This window comes from Lepisosteus platostomus, chromosome 3, assembly GCF_059453375.1.
Source record: "Lepisosteus platostomus isolate fLepPlt1 chromosome 3, fLepPlt1.hap1, whole genome shotgun sequence".
In the NCBI taxonomy this organism is placed as follows: domain Eukaryota; kingdom Metazoa; phylum Chordata; class Actinopteri; order Semionotiformes; family Lepisosteidae; genus Lepisosteus; species Lepisosteus platostomus.
Genome location: NC_142613.1, coordinates 74352236 through 74377939, shown reverse-complemented (window position 1 = coordinate 74377939; position 25704 = coordinate 74352236). Strand labels below are relative to the sequence as shown.

General features: G+C 38.1%; 1 long non-coding RNA gene across 1 annotated transcript in view; it reads left to right on the top strand.

Annotated features, from left to right (window-relative positions):
* The first annotated feature begins 331 nt into the window (after positions 1-331).
* LOC148675449 (uncharacterized) overlaps positions 332-25704 on the top strand; it is a 304725-nt gene continuing 279352 nt past the window's right edge. The window contains exon 1 of the long non-coding RNA XR_015935531.1: positions 332-797. This is a non-coding gene — a long non-coding RNA (uncharacterized LOC148675449). The remainder of the gene's footprint in view (positions 798-25704) is intronic.

Here is a 25704-nt window from a genome sequence, read left to right as displayed (position 1 = left end):
AGAATAAGCACAGTACATATTGGAATGATACAGAAATCTCATTGGAAAAAAAGTGGGATCTGTTAATCAGCATTTCCATGTGAAGGCCTTCCTGTTTTGCGGCGAACAAAAGAAAATGTTTTTTAATTGTATAGCATGGGAATTCTTTGCTTTTTATATTTGGGTCAGGGGATGATCATCTAGGGACATCAGCGTACTGTATGTGAAAGCGAATATTTCAGAAAGATAATGTTGTTTCAAGATAACATCTGTTGCGATAATGCTGGGTTTACATCAGTCTCTGGTTCAGTCTCCCTAGTAGAAGGTCACTCGGTTACAGAAGTGTCACGATATTAGTTCCCCCTCCTTAAGGGTGCTCCAGCCCTTTCACTCAAGACTGTATTCTATGCACCTGATCCCCATTCCCAGCCCACCTTAAAAGCCAGGCGCTGACGCTCATCTCGGCTCTACATCTGATTTCCATATCGTGCGAGTCCGGGACCAGGAAGCGCCTGGTCCCGTTAAGGTTTTAATCTCGGTTCCCGTTCCTGTTCCCTGTCTGCCGGTTCCGACCCGGCCTTCGTGTTTTAATTCCTTGTTCTGATGGATCTCCTGGTTCTGGACTTACCCTTGTGTTTTGGATACTCTCTAAGGATTACTCTTTTGGATTGTTCGCCTCGGCCACACCTCCCCCGTGCACCAGCGCACCTTGGACACGCCCCCCTGTCTTCAGCCCCGTTTTCCTGCATGACGTTTCCCTAGTGTTTCCCCACTCCGTCGGACTGTGTCGTCCGCATAGGGTCCGGAAAGAACTGTTCGTTACAAGAAGATAGACTGGTTAAGGTGTAGACATCACCTGGAGAGCATTTCTGAAGGGGGGGGGTCTCCTCCATTTTGGTAAGAGAAGACCAGATCCACGGACTGTGGTAGCTTATAACATACTGCTAATACCATACCTTTTGAATGGTTTTAATTTGTCCGACCCACATAGATGGAGAGATTCATGAAGCTCTGAACCAGAATACTCTATTTCACTGATAGCAGTACACTTCCACACTTCAGTCTTTCCTGTCTTCCGGAAGAGAGTGTATCTGCTAATGTTACATCGCCATCCATCACATTTGGCTGGGTTTCTGTGATTCCCAAAACATCAGAATTTCCTGCTAAAGTGGAACCTCCTCGCTCTTCTACTTTGTTTTTAATACTCCTACCATTTAGGTATGACCACTTTTATTATTTATCATTTATTTTGTTTTTTGCCTTAGGTTCTACATTTGTTTTTTGTTCACCATGTAACGTCTTGTTCAATTTGCTTTGCTTTCTCTACCCTTAGGTTTAAAGGTTTAAGAAAACTTTGTGGATTCTTGTTCCAAGTCAGTCTGTACCCGTCTCATTTATATGCAATCTGTCATGTCTGTACTGATGTCCTTTAGCATGAAAAGCTTTCCTATTGCTCATGAAACAGAAACCTACTTCTGCACACCATGGGTTGTGTTGACAGAACGTTGAAATACAACTGTTCTGTCTCAAGATCAATGAAGAGCAACTGGATAGTCCACAAGAAAACAGAATAATGTTCCATGGACATATGAGTGAAAAGTTTAACTTTGTGGGCACAGTAAGTCTTTTTTTGTGTGGTGAAAGCAAACACTGTCTTCCAACAAAACATTTTCCTGACCATCAAACATGTTGGTGTGCATATCATCATTTGAGTCTGCTTTGCTGCCTTAAGTCCCAGATAATTTGCCATCATTGACAGAGCAATGAATTTGGCCTTGTATCGGCAAACTGTGGAGGAAAAACCTGGTTTGAAACCTAAAGCAAACTGTTCATGAAAGAAAGTCCTCAAATGTCACGACCTGAAGCAGTTCTGTAAGGAAGACAGGACCAAATTCATAAAAGCTGATGGCTGAGACGCAAGCAGTATGACAATAACTAATAAAATATATACAGTTACAGGAAAAGTCGAACTGAAATCACTGTTGCTTAACAAATCCAGCCACCAGTCACAGAATTTAAGGGTTCACAATGTTCTATACATGAATATATTTATGAAATGATAATTTGTAAATAATTAAAATATACTTTTATATATTATTAATAGCTAATGTCTTTGTGTTGTCTAATATAATATATTAGTCTTTATATCTAATGTCTTTGTGTTGTCAGGTATTTTAATCTATTATTAAGACTCCCACGAATGCCTAATTTTGTTTTTCGTTTAAATATACAAGAATAAAAAACAATTTAGGGGGCTTACAAAGTTTTTTTGGAGCTCTACACAGTGACAAGCTTCTATATAATCTTAGCTTGTTTGCTTCAGAATCACGGGAAATCTCATCGCTGGGAGATGGCTGAGTTGGAAATTAACATGGCTTTTCTAGTGCATGCCCAACAACTTAATTTTTTGAGGTCACTGCACTGTAAATTGATCTTATTTGAAGGAATTACACTAATTGCTTTGACATTAATTAATAATTACAATTAATATTTTAATGTCAGTTGTGTCAGCTACTTACTAGCTTTGAGAATTCACAGTAATGAACATCTTGCATTTTCCTCCCATTAGATTTGATCAGGAGGAATTAATGGGAGATCCCATTCAAATTCCTCATGTTCCATGTGTTATTGTAAATTCTGCAGTTCAGACACTCAATTTGATCAGAAGGAATGTGGTACTGTAGGTTTCTCATATCCCTTCATTTACCCTCACTTTAATCTGCTGAGGCAGCTGTGCTACCACCTATTGTCTCTATCTGAGCTAAATAAGAAGATTCAGTACATGACAAACAATAAATCCCCTAGCTTTTGTGAAATCCCTTTTGAATTTTGTCTGACATATTGGCCCCAGTTAGATCCGCTTTTGCTTGACATGAGACATACAGCTATTGAGGAAGCTTTTTTCTGGAGGGATGTTAGTACCGCACTTATATCTCAATTTTAAAAAAAGGTAGAACATTTTGTGGAAGCTATCGGCTCATCTCCCTGATTTATTCAGACAACAAGCTGCTATCATGCCATCTGGAAGTTTTTGAAACCAAATTAGTTTACCAAGATCTGACAGACTTTATGAAGTCTGATACAATTAATTGTTTTCTTAATATTATACATGTAACTACTGATACTCTGTTCATTCATCAGGTGTGGAGAAGGCATTACATCATCTTGTGTGGGAATATCAATGATTATTCTGTATTATATGTGTTTGGGATCACATTTTGTCATTATAGTGATGGCTTTAGCCCTTCAGCAATTGTTCATTAACAATTGTTCTTCTAATTAGCTTTTTCTAGGGGAACTCATCAAGGATGCACACCTTCATGTTTATTGTTTACCTTGTCTTTGGAACATCTACTGTATCTCAGACTGATCATCAATCCACTATTTCTTACCCCTGTTGTTATCTCTGGCTAATTAGTTTTGAAATAAAACAGATTTTGTAGACAGAAGAGACAGAGGCTTGAGAATTTTGAAATGCACTGATCTTCTGCAATGTAAAAACAACTGGGAAATCTACAACAGCTGACCACTCAAGGAACAGTGCTATGCAACATCAAACAATTTGGCTTTTAATGTTCTGTTAATTCCAGATTACGCCTCAGTTCATTCTGGTTTTTGCATAATCAAAAATATTTTTTACACTGATACTGATGTTAGATTTCTTATACATGTACACAGCATATTCAGCACTTTATTTCTTTTATTATGTCAGCAATGTTTAACATTAAAGAAAGTAAGAAAAAGCACATAACACTGTTTTTGGCCTAAGTTGGGGAACCAAAACCAATATTGTTTTGTGATTATGCCGATCTGACCTTTACAGGGGTTTTCAAGAACAGAACTAAAAGGCCAATTCGTATTTTTTATGTACTGTCTCTCAATACTTGTCTCATGTACTAATTCTTTCAAGGATTTTGATGTGTTTATGGGATATGAAATTAATTAGACCAGGTTTGCATTACAGCCATTAAACTCCTCAGTGGAGAAAGCTGGCCTGCCTCCCACTGTGCTTTTTGTCAAACAATTCAGATACCTGTAAGGATGTTGGTAGTACTTTATTATACTGCAAAGGAACAAGTAAAGGCACACTATAAGCTGAAAAGAAAGCTCCTGAAGAAGACTCCACAGCTGAAACATTATGATTCTTTTATTTTCACAGTGGAATAAACCTCTACTTGTTCCTTTGCAGCCTACGCATTCTGACACAGCTACCTACTTGAGCTTCTTTGTTATACAGTATTATTATGTGATCCAAACTTTATTTTACATTGGTTTTTCAATAAATGAAAACTGAAAGAACAAATCCAATTAACTATATATGTCATAATCCTGAGTTATTTTTCTTTGAATCAGCCTAACAATGCTTTTTGAATATTTGAGGAAATAAGGAGAAATTCCTCAAGCAAACCGCAACCAAATTCCATTAAATCTACTTTTTTCTATCTCTTGACATCTATCTCCTGAAAGCTGCAATTAAAAACCAGAGCTGCATCCCACATTTCCTTGCAGATTCCACTTCTCTTCTGCCTCCTCTTGGTGGTCTCGCTTCACTGTCTCTCTGATGTACAGGTGTATCCCACTCTGCTGTCTGTTGATGGACAGAGGAAGAAGTTTGAGCAGATGAGGTCTAAATCTTGCCTTATCATCTCCCCAGAAGTATGCTTTCCACGTTCTATCAGACATAGTTCTTTATTCGAAAGGAAAATGCGTATAAATACAGCAGTGAAGTCCCCACCTGGGGCACAGTGTTATTGACCACTAGCTGAAGTCAAGAAACATTTACTTCACAGCATGTTTCCTAGTTCTACCTTTGCGTTATCACACTAAAGCACATGAAAAATGCATGCTCTTTTCTATCTTTACAGATAATTACGTCTAAACATGTTTAAACATTTTTTTTGCTTCTGCAGGTTTTCATAAAAGTCTAAGAGCTCACCTTCCATTCCAGTGTTGAAAGGAAGTGTTTGATGTACAACTACCATGTACTGTATGTCTACCACGCATGCACCCCAGCTTTTGCTTCAATATATTTTTTCTTTCACATTCTTGGCACAAATATGTTTCCATTGGTACCTGAAATGACAATATTTTAGTTTTAACATTAACAGTGCTGGTAGATTCAAGAAAAGTTGTATTTTACTACTTAATCCCAGATAATTTATTTTATTACATCATCTAAATCCCATAGCTCTCAAGTGAGGACTTCAGCCCAGCAGTTTTAATAACATGCATGAACGATGACGCCCTTTTTACAGAGAGTTGAAAATAGTTTTTCCCTCCACAAAATTAGGAGGCAATCAATGCCCAATTGCCTCTTTAATGCTCTCTTAAGAATTCTATCTGAAGGTAGATACACTTCAGGGTATCTGGCTGAACTTCTTCATTGGCTGCTTCTTAATTTTCTATTTCAATGCAATTGAAAGTGGGTACAAAATAATATAGATAATGTTTGCTAGGTAATGATTTCCAATTTTCTTCTGCCTTATACCCTGTTATTAGCACAATCAGCTTGGCGGCGAAAATTAATTTTCTTTTCACTTAGGGCGAACATTACCATGATTAATTTGGCTGTAATGTGGATGAAACACTTTGGTGAATTTCAACAATATGGAGACTAAAATCAATTTGTTTTGATTATGAAACAATGAGAGAGCAAAAAACCCACATGAAAATGTCACAACCATTTACCCTTTTTACCTGCTCAGGTGAATACAGCAGGTATTGGGCTTGCAATAAGGACAACATGTACAGTGCCTTCAGAAAGTACTATGAAAATTGCAAACTCAAATAAAAATACATTTATATGAGATTTTTTGTCACTGGTCTTTACAAGCTGGAATGAAAATTCTGGAACATTTTTATGTGTAATTTAAAAGAACCAAATACAGGAAAATCCTTGAGGATAACCTGCTTTAGTCAGCAAAAGGCCTTAAACTGGGACAAAGATCCATGTTCTAACAGGACAACATCCCAAAGCAAACAGCTACAGTGATCACTGGACTGACCTCAGAATAAAAAGGTGAATGTCCTTGAAATGCCCAGCCATAGCCCAGACTTCAATCCCTTTGAGAATCTGGGGAAGGGCTTGAAGATTGCAGTGCTCTCCATCAAACTTCACAGAGCTTGAACAAATCTCCAAGGAAGAATGGGCAAAAACCCCAGATCCAGATGTGCAAAGCTGATTCGGGGGGTGAATACTTTGGTAAACAAGGGATTTCCATTTTTCATAAATTTTTGTTACCACGATCAAAATATTTTTGCTCCTTTGTTGTGTATGTTGTGTGAATCAAAGGAAAAAAAATTCTAAGCATTAAAAATCTGGGTAAAACAACAATATTTGCAATTGTTTAGTAGGGGTGAAGACTTTCTTAAAGCACCTTAGTTCTTGAAGTCAACAGTTTTGTTATTTCTCAGAAGGTTTGGAATTGATCACTATTTCTTTTTCTTATTATATGCCCCAATTTGTAATCAATCCTTATTAATCTCCATGGATTTGCCACTGCCGCCCCAGATTGCATACACTTTGTCACAAACTGCGTTCCTACAGGCACCTCTCACCATAGACAATCACGCACTAATCAATCGATCCTCATTCCTCACGCTTTTCCCTGTTTATACCCTCTCACTCCACTCAGTCCCCACTCACTATTGAGAATAACCCTTGGCTCTGGTGCATGTATACTACACTCGACCTGATTTCTGGCTACCCAACCTTGTTTTCCTCTTGCTTTGACTTCGTCTTGTCTCTCATGTTGAATTTGGACACTCTGGACCTCTTGTGATACCTGACCTAGCTCTTCTACCTCGACCATGACTTTTGCCCTTTTCCTTCGGGAATTGGACACGAATCACTATCTACCTACAGCCTCAGCACCGCATAGGGTCCAACCAGATGCTCCTGAACGCCCTCCTTGGCACACTTCCCTCCTCCACCCTTGGAGACTTGTGCATGTTTCTTAACTGAACTTGCATTATTGGAGACTTTTGATTTTTGTTTTTTCTGCTCAGATCTAATCTTTCATTTAACTTGATGTGTCAACGGAGAACCAAAAACTCATTTACAACAATAATGATGAAGAATTTATTGGAGCAGTTAGAGTGAAGTGCCATGTTTAAGGGTACAGACACAGAGCCTATTTCAGGATTTGATCTGATCTTCAGACATACTGTCATTCCACAAGTTTCAGGACACTTTAATAGCATATGGACATGCAGACACATAGACCCAGTAATGTTGCGCAACATTCAGAGGATACCCTGGTCGACTCTAATCCAGTCAAACCCAGTGATGCTTATTCATTTATGCACTGGCTCTAGCAGAACCCTAGTCACATCTAATAAACATCTAATAAAAGAGCTCAGCCTTCAGCCAATGATGTCAGAGCTATGGCCCTTGTAAACAGCCAGTAGTGTGCCCCTCCCCGAATATAGGCATATGCCTTTCAATTAATTTTTTTCCAGTATTTGGAGTATATCTTTATATGCAACTTATAAATCAATGATATACAAACATTGATTGAAACATACATTGACAGACTGTTAGCCAAAGTGCATCTGGAAACAGCCCAAGAGCAGGCTCATCAACTTGATAGCCCCCCAGAGCACTGCAGAAGACCAACTCAAGACACCTAGTACCCATTTTCAGGCCTCTTCTGAATCACGAGTGGGTTCCTGAAAAGGTGGAGCTGGTGTGTTTTTTCTGCAGAGACCCCAGACACCAAATTTCCAACTGTCCACACATGGAGGTAGAGGAATCAGGGGCTACAGAGGTACGTGCCAGTGCATGACTCATTCTAGCACATGATTTCATGGTACCAGTGAAGTCAAGGATCTTCTGGACTCGGGTAGTGGTCAGGCCCTAGTCCCTGTGCTCCGGGTTCCTATGAAGCCTGTTTTAATAACATGCATGAACGATGACGCCCTTTTTACTGAGAGTTGAAAAAAAAAATCCCTCCACAAAATTAGGAGGCAATCAATGCCCAGTTGCCTCTTTAATGCTCTCTATCTGAAGGTAGATACACTTCAGGGTATCTGGCTAAAACTCTTCATTGGCTGCTTCTTAATTTTTAATTTCAATGCGATTGAAAGTGGGTACAAAATAATATAGATAATATTTTCTAGATAATGATTTCCAATTTTCTTCTGCCTTATACCCTCGCACGATAGCACGATCAGCTTGGACTTGGTTGTGGTCAGACCCTCGTCCCTGTGCCACTGGTTCCCATGAAGCCTGTGGGTAATGGTACACAATTAACCATAAGGTGTATTCATAATGAGGTGAAAGGGTATCCTTTGTGAATGATGACGTTGAGTGTCGAGGAAAAGAAATAGGAACAAAGATTGGAGGTGGTTGCTACCTTGGTTTACCCAATAATCACATGAAGAAACGGGGTAAAATTGTTGACTTAGGAGAAAAGTTCAGTGCAGGTGAGATGACATTTGTCCACCGAAGAGCAATGATGGACCCCAGGTAGACACGCCTCTCCCTGACAGCTCAGTTGAAGATTCCTATAAGGAACTTGTCATGATCGCTACTCCCCCTCTTAAGGGTGCTCCAGCCCTTCCTTGTTCTGCCCCATTATCTGCACCTGTTCTCCATTTCCGTTCCACCTTAAAAGCCAGACTCAGACACTATCCGATGCTCCTCCCGCATCGTGAGAGCCCAGGTCCTGCTGCGTCTGGCTCCGTTATGTTTTTAACCTTCAGTTCCTGATTCCCCTCCGCCGGTTCTGACCCGGTTCCCGTGTTTTAATCCCCGGATGGATCGCCTGGTTAAGGACTCTCGCTTTTGTCTTGGATTCCCCGTTTGGACTTTACATGGATTGTTCGTCCCGGAATCACTACCCCTGGACACCTGCACCCCTTGGACACCCCCCCTGTCTCCATACCCACTCCTGCATGGCTTTTCCCCCAGTGTTTCCTCACTAATCCGGATCGTGTCGTCTGCATAGGGCCCGGAAAGAACTGTTCGTTACAGAACTGAGACCGAGAGGTCAAGTGATAGGAGAACCGTCTATCCTAGTGATTGAGTTTTCCATTGAGCCTAAAGCTGTCTTTGCCCTGGAGCAGTGTAGGGATGACACGCTGAGCTGACTGTACAGAAAGTTGCTGGTGGATGATGAACAGATGATAAACCCTTTGGGGACTCCGAATTATCGCCGGTTCCTCCTCAAAAAGGATCTCCTGTACAGGAGGATCGCAGCACCAGCCGCAAAAAGAGTTTTATTAAAGAACTTTGGTAAAAAATAAACTCCTTAGTAACAGCATTATTCTCTAATGCATTCCAAGATAAAAGAAAAGAGTACAAAATCTTTTGTGCCGTTAGGTTCTGAAACATATTGTCATTCCAAATTAATTTCAAGCTTGTTTTACGGAATGGTAGCAGAGAAGAAAACCAACACCCAGCTTTGGAATTGGTCCAAATGTAGTATTGGCACATCTACTTGGAAAGCACTTCATATTACAGTCTGGGCCTGGGGTGGAAAAGGCAATCAGCACATACTGCCCTCAGTGATTGATGAAAACATCTGTCTGTGGTCAGCACAAGACAGAGCTGCTAATACCAATGTTTTGATAATGTCCGTCTGCTCCAGTGTACAATCAAGGTCATAGATTATTCAGCAGCATTTGGAAACGTTACATTGTATCAGCATTTTTTAACATGTTCTCCCTCTCACAGCGGCATCACTGGCTTCTAGCCTGAACTTGTCAGATCTCAGAAGGTAAACAAGAGTGATTTTAAAAATGGGATTGGAGACCTCCAGAGAAACCCCTGGAATTGCAGTATGTGGTGACGGCCCTGTATACAGCAGCTTCCATACTGGAGTAAGTTATTCTTCAGGTAGACATTAAATTGTGGTTCTAATTTCTTGTCATAAAAAACTGCTGACACTCTAAGTATACATATGAATTAGTGTATATGCATTAATACCCTTACCCTTAATTCGATAGGTGAAGAAGTTCCTCACTTTTCTGGCTGTTCCTGTTTAGTAGAACCACTGGAGCACTGCTGTCATGCATCAGCAGTGTGGTTGTCGGTGGTTGAAGTGAGTCCCCCACGTTATGTAAAGTGCTCTGGGATCTTTTGGAAAGAGGTGTGACATAGGCAACATCGACCGCAAAACCTTCTCTTCTCGAATGCGAGGTATTACAGTTTTAACATTTAGAGCAGCAATCTGAACACGAAATAGCAATGTTTAAGATTCTATACAAAAAATGTTCTAAGTTGTCTGCAGTGCAATTATTTAAAACCGCCAATAATGGATTTATTAATCATGCATGCACATAAAACGCCTTATTATGATAGAACATACTGTATTGTGCTTTGTATGGTCAAAAAGAAAGCTATTTGCTCTGCCACAACAAGTGTATAAAATAAGTAAAAGTCCATGTAATTGACGTCAAAGGGTGGAGCTGCTGGAGCTCTTCTACTGCATGTTCACTGATGGTTGCTGTGGTGACTTTGTAATGTTCAGCCAGTAGTGTGCTACTTGTCCTGGCTTTGTGATGATGTAAGAATTTGCACCCTGCGAGTAAATGAAGAGTAGAGAACCACAGCTTTGAGTTTGCCTGTTTAGGGTTAAAGTGGATATGCATTTTTTGGGTTGACATTTTCTTTTAGATATTGCCACCGGCTCTTTCTATTTAGATATAGAACTGGCTTTTCTGTTGCCCTTGCTCCTGTGTAATTCAGGGAAAGAAAATCCAGTCTGCAAAGACCGTGAAGGAACGTCACCTTCATCCCACTTCTTCATTCTTTAACTGCTTATCGAAATATTATTTCTCCAAGCAAAAAGAAAAAGATTGTAAGAGAACCATCTTTATCCATCCATTTATTTTCTAACCACCTTATGCAAGACAGGTTCGCGGGAGCCTATCCCAGCAAACAATGGGCGCAAGGCAGGGTACACCCTGGATGGGACGCCTGTCCATCTCAAGTGACACACGCAGACATAAATATACACACTCTCACACCAGGGCCAATTTTCCCAGAAGCCAATTAACTTACCAGTATGTCTTTGAATGGACGGAGGAAGCCAACGCACCTGCAGGAAACCTACACAAACAGGGAAAATGAGGGACCCATACAGACTTCATGCAGACAGCAGCCCAAGTCTGGAACTGAACACAGGGCCCCAGTGTTCAAAGCAGCATCACGCTGCCTGCGAACTAGCTACCCAACCCAGAATTAAAGTAATATGTCTGCACTCTATTAAAGAAATTGCACACCTTCTAACACTTAGGTAGCACAGATGGGGATTTTACCTTGAGTCATGAATTTATATTGTTAAAAGAAGTTTCAATTATTTACCATATTTTTTGTATATATAGAAACTTTTATGGCCTATAATCACAATTGCTCTCTTCCTTTCCAAAACCAATTTACTACCACTTCTATTAAGAAAAAATCTCATTTGCTCTTTTCAGTATTTTATTGTTTTTCCAATTACTCTTTTCTTGGAGCTTCATTTGTTAGGGAAACCAGTTTATTATGAAATGTGCTGACGTGTGTTTATTTTTGGTGAGGAATGATACTTTTACGACTAATGATAATGATATCGCTTTCTGCTTAGAGGATCTCAAATGTAATTGACAAAGAAAGGACATGTTCAGACTGCTTAATGCAGCCGGGGAATAAAATTGCTCTCTATAATTGGGATTCAAAAACCATTTATTTTTCAGCTATTAAGAAAATGCATTTCTGCAAATTGTTTTCTGGACTTACATGTAACAAAAAAACAGAAAAATGCAGAATTCAAAAGATCATATGCTTTACTTTCTATCCAATATTTGGTTAGTGTACCTTTTTACTAGACGCCCCACAAGAGATTTTCTTAACCTTTCTTTGTAATTTTCATGGCAAATTTCACTCAAGATATAAATATTATATATTATATGAACATAATTAGAAATGTATTACAATGCATTACTTTCTTCTGTCAATAATGCAGGTCTTACAAAACCTGCTTAATATCAACCAAGAAACTTGCCACGTTCCTTGAAACAAACATCCTGGTAACAAACATTCACAAATCAATATTAATGCAAATAATTATTTAATTATCCTTCTTCAGATGTATGTAATTAAAATAGTATATTCCCTAATCTAATTCCTTATAAATTTCAAAATACTTCACTTCAAAAATGTACAAATACATTTTCTGTTGTACAGTATTTGATTTAATTCTGCATAGATAGTTGCTAGTGTGAAGATTTTTTTTAATTAGCCTGTGAAATGACTTATCAAAACCTGTAGTTTTTAATTTCACTTGGGTAGTAAACTATTGTTCCATCATGGACATATATAATTTTAACTAAGAGCAGTGGGTTATTTTCCTTTTTCGCATTCCTGTCCTATTGGAAATGGCCAATTGTTAACTACTGTAGATTGCCTCTAACTCTCTGGTCTTCATGCTGTCAGGGGACAGATGAATAAAGTATGAATAAAAATTCCTGTTAAACAGGCTCATTAGTGCCGCCCTCCATTTTACATGTGCTGACATGATGTCTACAGAAGGACTGGTATTAAATTGAGGATGATGTACAGCAGCTCTCACTGACAGAACTGGCTGTTAACAGGTGCTCAACAAGGCACAGTCCTCCCTGATGGACAGTAAGCAAACTATCGGTTGGCTAGTTTTACTCTACACAACCTCGACACTGCTGTGCTTAGCTGCTGCTAAAATAAGTAAACAGAAGAACTCAAAGGCGATGTCTGCAATTTTCAGTATACACTATCAAAGAGTATTATTTGCTGGTTGAGACAATCACGGGTATTTGCTCACATTTTGGTGCAACACTTCTAAAAATCTTTTCAAGGAATATTTTGTGAATAGAAAATAACAACATTAGAAGATGTATCAACATGTAATGGGAGAGCATGAACAAAATAATGCACAGTATAAAAATATCCAGATGATGTGAATCTCTTCTTCAAAGATCAGAATTTGCAGATGTTGACCTTCATGTGTTCATTAAAGCTAGATACTTTTGTATCAGTAGGCCTATTAAATAAACTATAAAGTGCACATAATGTGTTAAAACTATTGGGGGAATGATCGTGTTTCTACTGACAAACATTTCATACGTTACTTCAAAATGAAATTATCTGAATGTTTGTATAGCTTATTAATAATGTGACACATCACATATATTCTTTATGATCAATTTCTTGGACTTTATTTCAGTTAAATATAAAGCTATGTAGTTACAGAGCTAGAAGGTGGTCAAATAGTTGCTTCCTCAAAAACCAAAAATAGAAGTTAAGATGTATGTGCTTGTCTTAGAACATAAAAATGAAAAAAATCTTGTTTTGTAGAGTACCTGACAACTATAATAAACATATCACCGCCTACAAGGTAATAAAGCTTTGGAAATCATTGATGTAATTACATTTGTGTTCAGCAATTTGTCAGTGTCCACCTTCATCTTGCTCATGTTTTATAGCTTTGTTTAATTAAATTGACTCCACAGACCTTCAAGAAATGAATCACATAAAGTATATATGTTTGACTACTGAGTTGACTTTGCTGATTGAATATCATTTTTATTTCATTAACACTATAGTAGTATTAGGGCCAGAAGCGACTTTCTTTGGTGTTGATGGATGAAGACTATTGATACTCAATTCTAGAGTCCGAACTGTGAGAATTTGGTGGGGTTAGTTCACAGAGGTCTCTTTACCTAATGAGCTGTAAGCACATGAGGGCACGAATGCCACTTCTTTCCTCACTTTTCATGCTGACTGAATTAATAGTTAAACTGTACCAAGCTGCAGTGTTCTGCTCAGAGTTAGCTTAATTGCTGCTTGGACCTTTGAGAGTCCATTGATAGTGGCCATTTAGCTTCTGTATGCATATTTGTGAACACTACTATGAACAGTAGAATTCACAGTATACTGCACTTCTTACTGTATATCCACTCTGGGCACTGTCATTTATAAAAGAGAAATACTTTATAAGGCTGGTAGCCTACTAAATACATAACCAAAATGCGTCATGCTCCCTCGGTTATCTTAATTGCAAACCAATGAAGTACTGTAAATTGCATTCTGGGTGCATTTTTGGTTAATGTTCATATCAGTGTTAAATGGATAATGATGCAATCTATTGTTTGGGGACCAACTATCAACTATAAACACTTAATCGTCAAGCCATGCATCAGAGAAAGTGCATGTCTGTGGCAGTACAAAAGAGATAGGTTTTGATTTTTTTTCAGTATTTGCTGAATTTTAACTTCTTTCACCCATAAAAGTGTTCAATTCGAGCTTTTTAATTAAAAATGCTCCCTTTTACTAAATGGGTATATGTCATTTGTAATTCAATAAACTGGCAAGAAACTGTACAGTATATACAGATTTGCACCTATCTTCTGACCTCAGTTAATTATCCTGGAATTTTCTTTACTACCCAGTGGGATGTATCAGTGTTCAATAAACTCTGAGAAAATGTGATTGATTTATTGAATAAACATGCTTATCAATCTATATAAATTAATGAATATTTTAAATGAAGGTGTAAATTCTTTTACTCTAACTGCATATTTTAGCATCACAAATAGCTCTTTGTGTCTTTATAGGACTTTTATTGGACAGGTCTACCACGCTGACTACAATTTTGGTGCTGTCCTTATGATATTGTCGATAACTGCAAAGGGACAAGTAGAGATCAATCCCATGTTGAAAAGGACAAAGAAGTGGCAAACACATCTGTGGAGATCCAATGGAATAAATTTAGGGTAGGTTTGACTTTTTCTTTCTAATTTTCAGCATACTGTTGTGGGAATAGATTCACACTGACACAGCCTGGCAGTACTAACACTATCAAAACTGTAATCCTTTCAACATGTTACCTACTATACTCACGTGACTAGAGTGAAGTTGCAGTTCCTACAATGTCAGAATTAGTGGTGTTTTCAATATGAATCATATGTTAGTATTTGGAGCAATTTTACCGTTTTAGACTATTAAGACACAGGCAGCTCATTTTTAAATAAGGTCTTGCTGTATTGTCAAGAGTGCACATGTGCTTCTTATGAAGAGACACACTTCTAAAGCTGTACAGGTCTAGGTGGAGAGTAAGATTTATTTTATTAACTTGTCCATCCAGCTCAGGACAGCACTGGAATATACATACACGTACCTAGAAACTGCCTTGCATTTGCATGTGTACTACAGTGTCTTTCATTAAATTTGCCAGGTATCCAATGTCATCCATATAAAAATTAGAGCAACTGGTGTGCTACTGTTAAAACCAAAATATCTTGTTTCTCAGTTGTAGATTTAATTATTACTGACAATTTAACTCCCTATAATCATTCATACTGTATGATTCCAAACAAAACTGAGGTATTAGTGTGAGTTAAGAAATCCACCTATTTTCACGTTTAATAGACCTGTTATAGGTACAGTTTACAGTTTTTGTCTGATTCATTTAATGATGTATTAACCAGGTGATCCTGGTTTTGGCTTGTATATTTTCTATGATGGAACAGTTAAAGGTTTATTCCATGATGAAAAGAGAAGAAAAGAAACAAAACGTTTTGGCCGTGGAGCCTTCTTCAGGTGTCAGGTGTTCTTCACTTGTACTTGTTCCTTGTAGCCTGTGCATGCTTATGCAACTACCTACTTGTTTTCTAGAAGCAACAGCATGAACACAGGACTTAAGTTAGAGTTGGGGTTGGTTTATGGTCTAGAAATCATTTTACAATTTAGGGTTGGAATAAAGAATTGTTATAAAATTGGTATAATAAGATGTAGTGCACAATATTACACTGTGTGCTAAGTGCATGCTGATGGAATTATATGTTCTTACAATGTGTTTATATACATTCACAGCAAAAGACGAGTTGCAATAGATGGGCTTTGAAAGTCTACACCCACATCAGTGTCATTCACACTGGTTTTGCTTTTTCATGCAAGATGAATTCATATTTCTGTTGATGTTTCACAGCAAACACTTAGAAGTTAAGGAAAGAAGGACATGATTAAGATCCTCTTGAAAGGACAGTTAACTTAGAGTGCTATGACCAGCTTGGATTTCCATCTGAATCCTCAAGATGCCAATCAAGTAACTTAAATGAAATATGCACAAAGAATGAGAAATAAGTCTACATCTCAATAGTGCCTAATCGCCAATGTGTCAAAAGGAGAGCTAAACTGCAATGATAAATAAACTGAACAATAAATATCACAAAACCACAAAACTAATAATATATTCTGAGTGCTTTTCTAGAAACTGAAAGCATTGTAAAAAAGCATACACATACCAGAAATTAAAGGAGATAAAAACAACTGAAATTAAAAATTGTATACAAAAGTGAAAATATACAGTAGGTACTGTACTATAGGTACAGAATGGTCTTCACATTATTTTTAAAAATTAGAATAGTCATGGAATCTCTAATGAATTTGGGCAATGGCCAGCAGCCATATCACCCTGCAACTCACAACTGGCAGCCCACTGAAGCTCAGCAGGTGTGAGCCTGGTCAGTACCTGGATGGGAGACCTCCTGGAACCTTAGAAAAACTAAGGGTTGCTGCTGGAAGAGGTGTTAGTGGGTCCAGCAGGGGGCACTTACCCTGTGGTCTAAGGCTCCAGTATAGTGAGAGGGACAGTGTACTGTAAAAAAAAAAAGGTGCCGTCCTTTAGATGAGACACAAAACTAAGGTCCTGACTCTCTGTGATCATTAAAAATCCCAGGGTCCTGGCCAAATTGCCCTTACCAATCACGGCCTCCTGTTAATCCCTCATCTATGAACTGGCTTCAGTTGGCTGGTGTGTGGTGAGCGTTTTGGCGCACTAAGGCTGCTGTTGAATCATCCAGGTGGGGATACACATTGGGAGGGGAGTCCCCATTACCTGTAAAGCACTTTGAGTGGAGTGTCCAGAAAAGTGCTATATAATTATAAGCAATAATTATTATTATTAATTAATTTCATAAACAAGACACTTTAATAGACAAGTTATTGTCCATTGTATGGATCCTAGGCTTTGCCAGAGTAAAATGAACTTAATTTGAATCCTCAGATGTCAGATTAAGTTCTGGACGATACTCAGTATGCAATAAAATCAATAAACTGCAATAAAACCTTAGAGTAATCAGAAGCTAGATCATTCAGAGCCATGCCAGGAACCAATACAATTTACAGAGTTGTTTGCTGACACAGAATATTTTAATAATTCTGGACATACTGAAGCCTAGTATCTTACTTGGTACCCTAGTATGACAAGCATTATAGTAGTCTAATCTTGATAAAAGATGTATTGCTATTTCAGAAAGGATCTTAATTGAACAATGTTACACTGAAGGAAAACTATGTGCTTGTGATATTCCTAACAAATAGCAAATGACAACACAGTGTTCAAAATAAAACTAATGTTACTAACTAGCATCAAAGGTTTAAATTCAGCATCATCAACAAGACCGAAACCACCATTTTTGTGAAAGCAGACGTACTGTAACAAAGCTGTGAGCATTAGTTCTTGTCATCGTTTAGTTTAAGAAAGTTATCTTGCATCCATATCTTTTTCTCAAACAGGCAGTTGTAGAGGTGCAGAAACAAAAGCTATAATATCTGTTTTGATCTACAAATGAATCTACAGTAAGTGTCATCAGGACAGCAGTGAAGTTGAAGTTCATCATAGCAAAATAAAATTAGGCTGAAGTGTATAAGACTGTAGTTTTATACCAGTAGTTTGCAGGTTAATATGATTTTTTTAAAATATATACTTTATTATATTTTAATTCACATATATAAATTGTCAAATATATGGAAAATAATAATCTGATCATTAATGATTTAAAGAAATTACAAATTATATGTATTAATTCTGTTTTGTGTTAGCAATTCAATACTATCAACCACACAAGTTCAAACTTTCACTTGCATGTAAAAATGCTAAAAAACATCTTCAGTACAAATGTTAAGAAATGTAGTATGTAAATGTAGTTTAGTAGTATGAACTAGCTGGGAAACTATAATGGGGATTCATTTGGCCCAGAGGTATACTCTGTATCATGTGTTGTTTACAACCAAATATGTTTTCACTTTTAAAGCCTCTTTGATAAAAAAAAAATAAATTTGTTCAGATCAATTCTCACATATTTACAAAGAAAACAGGCATATCACACAAAAATACTTTTTGCATTCTGGAACTGATGATATCACTTTGCCATTTAAGACCTTGAAGAACTTTTTAAGTTGATACCAGAAAACATAGGGTGCAGGGCAAGACTAAGGAGTACATGACTGCCCTCAATCTGGATAGGAAGCCTGTCCTTTCTCACGGCTATGAAGAAAGGAACAATTTAGAATATCACATCAAACCTACCCTGCATGAGTTGCGAGTTCTGACACCAGCTGGTATACAAGCAAATTAAGTTAAAATTGTATGATAAATCACTCCCAAAAGTCAGGAAATATTAGAGATGGAAACATGGATTTCTTCCATCTCACCAACTTGGTGGTTGAAAGACTAACAGAAAGCACACAAAACTAAAATGTGTATAATTTGTGCAGTTAGTGAGTCCTAGAGCAAAGAATACTGCATTCGATCTTTCCTGATTTATTACCAACATGGTGAACCCTAATACGCAAAGAACTAGATGAAAGCCTGCAATGTTAAGACTCTTTTCATAAAATGCTGTAAATAATCTCCCACAGGTAAAATCACACTGTAAACAGATGCTAGAAGTTGACGACCATTGGTCTCTTTATGTGTGTTGTTCACAAAACAATGAACATCGTGGTCCTGGAGAGGGAAACACACAGAATTCACAATCGATTGCTGTCGGTGAGAATCCCTCCTTCTAACAGTGAATAGAGCTGGCTCTGTTAACCTCTCTCTCTCCAAAGTCTCTGATTTGGATTTGAAATGTTTTTGGCGTGGTCGGCAGGATCTTCTGAGCATGGAACCTTCCCAGGACAGCAATCTGGGGCTTTCCGATTAGAAGGGTGAGTGCAGTTTTATTTACCACCCTTCGACAGGGCACAGGGAAATTCTCTAGGCTGCCTGTTAAAGGGATTCTCCCCGGGGATCCAATGGGGCTAGATCAGGTGAAGGAGAGGGGCCAGCTGAAACAAGTGTTCAGTGAAGGACCAAGAATGCTGGAACTGTGCCCTACACTGTAGATCCAGCTCTGACAGAACTGTGGGAGATTAATGTGGGCAAGAAGATCATGTGTGGTTTCACTTAGTCAACCAAGCAAGATACTGTACTTGGGCAAGAACCAAGAGGAGTATCATTGCGTCATACTGTAAATCTTCACGGGAGTATGTACTGAAAATAATAGAATAATGAGTGAATTCAAAACATGCTAAATCATAGTAACATAGTAAGATTGAAAAATGGGAGTTTGGTAGTGCAAGTTGGCTGCTGGAACAGTGGTTTTGTTGACAGAAGAAAAGACAGGCAAGGGCTTTTAAAGTGTGTGGAAAAAAAGTTTGGGGAGACACATACCTTCCCAAAGGTATTTCCCAACGGGATTAATAAAGTATTATCTATCTATCCCTGTAGCCACTGCACTAAAAAGAGAAACAACTGGCGTACATATGCTGAAAATAATTAATCTTAGTAATCAAAATACTTCCAATAAAAGCTAAAAACTAAGTGCTGAAGGACATGTATGTTAAAAGCTCTGATACAGCTTGCATTTCAGGAGAGGACAGAACAAGTGATTTTAGTCAGCTGGACTGGCTAGATATGACGAATGTAAAGTGAGATACAACATCGAGAAAATATAGTAACATAAAAAATACCAAGACAAGGCCGAGTGACAGTACAGTTACCACTGAAAATAGATTAAAAAACTGTCGTTGACATCATATTACAAGAAGATAAATCAAAGGTAACAAGCACTGTACTGAAGACCTTAAGGCTGGTAAACAATTGGATGAAAAAGGTCTGTTCATTAATTTAAACAATAAAACTGATAATGCCAGTTTTTGACAATGGGCTGTAAATAAAAAAATGCCTTACCTTGTCCTGAAACAAAGGGAATTGATTTGATTTTGTGAACCTTTAAAAGTTGCTGGGTCTCAACAGATCCTGGGACACGAAATCAAGAGGTCAGCTGTGCCGGTACTGCACACCCAGCCTGTTGGCCCAAATCACGTTTCGCTTGGAGGAGCTCCAAGAACTACAATATGGTGAAACAAGGACATAGCAGGTGTGATCAATTTGTCTGCTGTGGAAGAACTAGAAATAATGAAGCTGTCTGGGGTAAACAAATGCATCACCTGTATATTATATACAGAACTTTAATGTATAAAGTGTAAAAGAAGATTAAGTCCCGTGGTGAGCAGCTGAAAGCAGCCGCTATGAGCAGCTGGATGCTGACTGTCTGGTCTGATCACCCAGGACAGGGATTTGGGAAGAATAAATTGAGACCTAAGGACCTTACAAGAGGGTCAGTCCAGGGAATGATTGGGGTCACAACGGAGGTTGTATTTTCATGTGTTATGAAACAATAGGAACACACAAATCCAGAGAAGCAAAAGCAAAGTGGGGGGGGGACAAGCAATGAAAGGACATTAGAAAGCCTGGGATTTTGAGACTTTTGACAGGTTGTAATTGTGGTCCAGGAAATAACTTAAAATTCTGTATTGTGAAGTCATGCATGTGTATCGTCTAAAACAACAGTGCAGTCTGTGAGTGTGTCTGAGTGAGAGGGTATGTCTTTGTTAAAACCTTCATCCTTTGACAGATTATTACATTAAGAATAACAGAAGAAAAGAAAAGGTATCTAAATATAAGGATGGGATTCGCAGTGTAGTGTGCAGGTGCTAGCATAGTGTATGTTGCATTGGTGAAGGGAATGTGTGTAGTCTTGAACAGATAGGAGGTGGAGACCTAATATACATTTGTTTTAAATCCATAAAGAGATTGATGGTGTCACTAAAATCCATGTTCTGTCCAAGAATGTCAGGCTCCAACATGTTAGGGAGTTATTGTCCTTTACTCCCTGGTGAAGTGCAGAGCCAACTGAGGACAGAGAACCAGCAATTATGATTATGGGGCAATCAATCATTCAAGAGCAGAAAAGCAAACTCAGTCTGGAACAAGGAATGGTGGTGAAGCTGGCAGACCCTGTGATGTTTGGTATGTAGACTTTGTGGCACACTTACAGTAGTGAGACACTGCGAGCGAGCCTCAGTGATAGTTTCTGTCAGTAGAGTTTAACCAGTGACCCCTTACCTACAACGCTAGTGCAAGAACTGGGTTCAGGAATTAGTATGAGATCTAAACAAACTCCCAGGCCCAGGAACGTCCAACACGAAGTGGCTGATATTGTAAGAGGAGTGCAGATTACCTGAAACGTTAGATGATTGGTGTTGATGGGCTTTTCTGATGTGTACATGGAGGGTCATGGTATCACCAGGTGGTTAACAGGAAGGATTGAAAGATTTGGCTGTGCAGACTGAACACTTAACCTTGACACACAAATCCTTAGCACACTAACAAAGACAGTTTACTAACAGGGAGTACAACAGGTAGGAACAAACGAAAGGGAGTGAAACAGTGGGGAAGGAAAAAGGGTGCTCAACTGCAGTCTTGTAATATGATAACAGTGGAAATCAACTGTTAGAATGAATGGCCTTTTGTCAAATAAACGTGATGCAAAAAGATGTACATAAGCAGCAGCATCTGCTTTTGAATGTTAAGAACTGTTTGTGTGATGGTTGTGTGATGAATAATGCTAACTCTATTGAGCCAGTAATTACTGAATGCAGTAGATTAACCAAATGGTCTCCTTCCATTACTAGCTTATGTCTTATGTTCTTAAAAGTTACATTGAAATGCTGGTAAGGGTGATGTAATTTGTGAAGATTTATAAAAGAAAACGTAATGTTTTCACAAATGTGAAAAATACGGTTCCTTTCTCAGGTTCCACGTGATGGGTTGCAATCGGGCCAGATCTCTCTCCTATGAAATAGACAGCTGTTGAAGTTTATCTTTGCTAGAGTATAATGTGGGTCTCACGAGCTTCGTGGTCAGATGTGGGAAACACCAGCCTCACAAGTCGAACACCTGGTGTCTGTATTCAGCTGGGGGCCGATTATCTGATCAGATTTCTTCTAGCTGTAAACATATACAAAACCACAGATCTTATCCACCTTTACCCACAAATGCAAATAATGCCAATTGCCAGAGCTGCTTTCACTTCTTATGATAAGGGGCACTGTGGAAATAGCTAGTGATCCATATCTTGCACATAAAAATATCCTAATCATTGTCATCATTATCACTATCATAGTCTTTATGAGTATTATTATTACTACTTCTCCTACTTCATCTTCTATCATTATTGAATGTGACCTTTGCAGTGGGAATCTGTCTGAGAATGTACTTTTACCTGTGGAAAGGAAACCCTGGACACAGCTTGTTCTACTACCTTGTCAGTTTTATCCAGCTAAATGTTATTGATGGGAATTTAAAGTTAGAAATTAATTACAGGCATGAGTTGTTTCAGGAATGTATGCTGCCACATTTTCCCGATTCCTTCCTGCACCAGTACCTGCTGTCACTTGTCCCTCGGGAATTACTCGCTCCTAACAATATTAAAAAGAAATACAGTTGAGGAAATTGGAACTGAAACAGTGAACCATGACAATCTATTGCCCATCGCTCCGGCCTTGTATACAAATTATCTATATTAATGTTTGTTGAACATCAGCAAGACATACAGTATAAAACATGCAAGGAGAACCTTGTGATGTCAGTCAGAAGTTTTGTTGAATCTGCCTCTCTTTTCTTCCAAGAACGTGACTTGATAATTAACACAGCTCATTAATACCGATACTCTATTATATATAGCGGTGCAAATATAAATATTTTAGTGTTTTTCTGCTTTGCATGCAAATTCATTATTACATGTCAACACATATCCCTACCTCAACATGCCTCGAAATAAATTAACATTTCTTTTTCACAAGTTCAAAGGGTATTTTGAACCTTGCAGTCTTCACAGTTTTGTTGCTTTGAAGCTTCCAGCCGGGAAACTTTGAAGTAGCAGTTTATGTTTTTGCTGTATACACTGTTACGCCCACAACCACAATTCCACTGGTCCTTAGAACTGCAATTCCTCCATCGCCTGGCAACGACCCACTCAGCCCATTACTCCGCCAGTTACCATAGTAACACGATCAAGATGGAGATCGATACCACCGGAATGTAATTAATCTATTAATGACCTTGTCCACCCGCGGATATTTAAGTCTTGTGAAGACAGTTCCCCTGGTTCTACCATAGCGATCTTCCAGTGCTCTGTGTTCCCTAGTGTTTCTCTCTGAATTTGTTTTTCCCAAGCTTTGACTTCTTCGTTTTGTTTCTTGGGTGTGGTCCTTGGACTTTCCCTTGACTTGTGATTTGCCTCTCTGTGTTTGACCCTGTTCGCCTAGGAATGGGAAGTTAGCCATTCAGGAGAGGAAGCAGCTGAATGGAGTGGTGCACACTGCTTCTGCGATAACTGGATTTGACTGACCATGTCGTGTTTCCATATACACTAGACATTTAAATAATACAACTCTGACGATTGAAATGACCACTCCTGCCCAGCTGCTCCCTTGTTGGAGCTCCTTCCCTCAGGAAGGAACCTAAAGATGTTAAAGATGTATTAAATTAGATCAGAGAGGTTCCAGAAGAGCACCTACGGTATTCTGAGGCTATTTGGTTTCTCAACTCAACACTATTATTAAAGTACTTATTACAGTATGTTTTGGTACATTTGTGCATTCTGTCTTCACTGTACTGTAGCATCATACTGTACTTTGTATACAGTATGATGTGTTATTGATTATTTTTCTTTCTCTTCTTGTCTGTCTTTTTTAGAATTCTGTTATTTCAAGCACACCACAAAAAATCCCGACCACCCAAAATTGTTGGTTTGGCAATAAAGCGGACTTTGACTTTGAAAGTACCCTTGATATTAACATCCTATTGATAATATATGGAAAGACTTGAAATCTGCTGCCCATAAGAGACCCCCAAGCAACTTGAGAGAGCACGAGAAAGCTCAAGAGGTTTCAAGAAGAAAGTGTAAAAAATGCATAGTCCCAGTGTGCAAAGTTGGAAGAGATTTACCAAAAAAGCCAAGTGACAGTTATTGTTCCAAAGCTGCTTTCATTAAATATTGATTTCACAGGTCTGAATACATATTCAATCAACATATTTCTTTTTTTTTCATTTGGTTTTGCTGACATTTACTGTAACTTATCTTACTCTTAGAAGCATTTCGGCATACAGGATTTGAATAAAATATTAAGTTTAAAATGTATAGATACTGTTTCATTATTGCAATTTCACAAAATGGCACACCATAGGAATATGGAGTGAAAACCTTTTTAAGACACTGTACATTTTTTTTAAGGTTTACTCATCATCTCGTTATGCATTTTGCAAGAAATGGTCAACATCTGTGACGTCTAAGGCTGCTCCAACATTCAGATGCTATGGTAATAAATCAGCTAAGTTATATAAGGGCACTTTCACCCATTTTCAATAACAGCTTAGTCAATACAGTGTCACAGTGAGCCACAGCCTAATACCAAAAATGGGTTCAAGGTAGAATACATTCCAGACGGGATTCTTTACCATCACTAGTCACACACAGTTGAGAGATGCTAATTAACCTAGACAGTGTTCCTCTGGACTCTATGAGCAAACTGGAGCATGAAAATCCATACAGACACAGTCTGCAGGTACATGTGCAAACTATGTAAGATGTCCCAGGCCAAAATTGAACCCAAGACCCAAGCATGGTCAGGCAGCACTGCTAACACTACACGAACACACCGCCCTCTAATGGGACATAATGAAAATAGCACATTTTACACAAAAGGTTGACATTACTCTGAAATAGGAGGAATACCCCAAAAAGTATAAAGTATTTATGAGAACTGCAGTGCATCTGAAGAACCTTTCATTACCCACAACAAGATCAAATTTGTGTATACTGTTTTCATTTATTTTCTTTAAAATTATTTATTAAAATGTTTTGTGAACTGTTCCCAACAGTTTATGTGTAAAACAAGCATACTATGGTGAGCTTTTCTTCTTCCATCCTTTGATTTATAATTGCATTTTTAGAACTATTTACATTGTGCCAGCAGAGATGGGGGGGGGGGGGGGGTTGTGTTAAATAAGTGTGAATAAGTATATTCAAATAGTCATTAGTTACAAATTGCACTGGAACCAATGTTGTCACATCATATAATAATTGCGGTTTTAAAGAGTGTTATGGCAAATTCAGCCTTATTCAGAATTACAGTTTACAATGAATAGCATTAATTAATAAACTGATGTCTTAAATACGAATGATAGCGCATTATAAATTACTACTGGGTATTTAAATACATGTTTGGACTCAGTTATTGCAAATTAATAACGTTAATGCTGCAGCATGACAAGTTTGTCATCAGCTGACACCAAAAAAAAACAAAAGTAGATACAGTACAGCCTGTATCTTCATTCTTCAGCGTGTTAGTCAAATTAAATCAAAATGCCACTGCTGGTAACTTAATACAATACAAATGACATAAATGAATAAACTGTAATTTATGCTTAATTGTGCTCTGAAGGCTCCTTTTGTTCCCTGTTTTAAAGTATTGTTAAATAATAACATGTAGTCAGACTTTATATTTTAGCTTGAACAAAGTACAATGCCAAGAAAAATGTGTAAAACATCTAGATTGGTCCATATTTGTGTATATTTTTGTCCTTCATG